The following is a 2,166-nucleotide window of genomic DNA, read 5'->3' on the forward strand; positions in this document are numbered from 1 at the left end:
TCTCTTTTTCTTCACTATCACTTGCTTTCTTTACACCAGAAAAAAAACTTGAAAGGCACAAAACTTGAATGTCAGTGACAACAGCACCATCTTCTGTTCTGCAGAGACTGTCAAGGCTTCACTCTTGTGTCTGAGTCCTTCAGACATGGGTCTGATTGAAAAATCTGTAGCTACAGCCAGAGCTGAACTAACTCTTCGTGAGTTTCAATGTCTGAACAGTTCTGATTGTATGTGGGGAAGTATGAAAGGTTACAAACAGTTCTCATAGCACTTATCTCTGTGGGACACCTTTTATTCTCCTCCTCATAGATGTTCAGTTACAAAACTTAAGCTACTTTTGCTTTCCTTCCCTGTAGCTTGACACATTGCTGGTTTCTGGTTTTGTTTATTTATTTATCGCAATTAGTGTTATCCTTACTCTCTACTGATAGTATTGTACTGACTGTCACCAGGGAAAATACCCAGCCCAAATAGATGACAAGATATACACAGACAGGGAATCAGCTTATCAGTACACATAAAAGGCCACAGACCACAGAAAGGCATAGACCATGTGCGGCCTAAAATTCGTGTCATTGTGACAACAAAGGGTTGTTTGGCTTATAATAGAGAAAAATGAGGTGGGAGTTAGTATGAGAAAAACACTGTCTTACTTGAAAGACTAATATATGGACAATTAAGACTGGCAGGTAGGTCACAGGGTAGATCAGTGTGAAAGTCAATGTCTTGGTTATTAGATAAGAGGATGAGGAAGGATGGACTAATGGGTCTGGAAAGGGAAAAGGGAAAGCAACAGCATGTGTTTGATGTATTACAGAAGAGGGAGCCAGCAGAGGGACATAAAGGGAGAGGTGGCAAGGTCAAAATAGCAGGCTAATAAACAGATCTTCACAGCAGCAAGATCTAATTAGGATAAAATTGCTTTTGTTAAGCCAGGGCAGGGGATATGGATGTGGTACGCTGACAGGCCAGACGATAATTTTAAGTTTGTGGATAAATAGGAATGTGCCTGTTTGGGGGAAATTCTGCAGATAGAATTTGCAAGATACAGGGTTTGTTCATCTTTCACAATGGTGTTTGGGGAGAGATATGTGGAGCTAGTTACTTAACAGGTAGCTTGTGAGCAGTGATAGCTGACATACTATAATAACAGTAGACAGTATAATCAGATTGGGATATACAAATCAGACTGGGATGCTGGAGAGGACATGCTCACTGTACGTGGGTAATAAGTTCAGAAATTAAAGGGAGGAGGGAGAGACTAGCTGGACAGACAAGCTGAATCTCATTTTAAAGTGGTAAAGAGTAAGACATACTTGCACTGTGACATGAAAGAGCCAGAAGAAATGTTTTTGGGGATGGGGGTAGGAAGGCAAATGAAACAAGTACTAGAGGGTCAGGAGATAACAGCACAACCACCTAGTGGAAATGTCGTGACTAGCTTTCCTGGCTGCATATCAATGATTTCCTCTTTCAGTTAGAACAATTCTGCCTCTATCTCTCTTAGCGAGGGGGTTCAAGGACTTTAAGGCAAACTGACAAAAATGAGGTGACTTTCTTCTTTACCTTTCTTACCTCTTGTAGCTCCCTTTTTCCTTATCCCCTGGCAGAGAGAAGTTTCTCAGTAACAGTCCCTTTTTAATCCTTCTACTTCCACCCACCTTGTCAAGCTTCACCTAAATCTATAAGATATATATATGTCTGTACTTGGGTATGAACCTTTGCCATAATATCTGGTCTCTTTTCCCATCTATGCTGCTCAGCACAAGTGCTGTTTTGGAGTAAGATTCATGTACCAGCTATGTGCATTACTGGTTTTTTGCACAGCAGCACTGAGGAAATCTAGAAGAGCATGTGAATATACCTAACTAACAGGTAAGGTTTATTGTATGGAGCACATCTGTGCTTTTCACTTCTTTATTGTGGGATAGGGATGTGGTGGCCAATTTTCTGCATAATTCTTTCAGAAATCTCCCATTTCCTTCTCCTGCATGCAGTGGGAGAGAAGAGAAAAGGCTGTGTTACATATCCAGTCCATCTAAGACCTTACACTATGCAGACACAATCTAGCAAGGAAAGAAAGTCACACTGCAGGGTCAGCTGAGCCCTCCTTCTTATGAATTGTGAAGAATTACCTGTAAATGTGCAGGTGGTAGTATGGGACTT

This window comes from Pseudopipra pipra, chromosome 3, assembly GCF_036250125.1.
Source record: "Pseudopipra pipra isolate bDixPip1 chromosome 3, bDixPip1.hap1, whole genome shotgun sequence".
Classification (NCBI taxonomy): domain Eukaryota; kingdom Metazoa; phylum Chordata; class Aves; order Passeriformes; family Pipridae; genus Pseudopipra; species Pseudopipra pipra.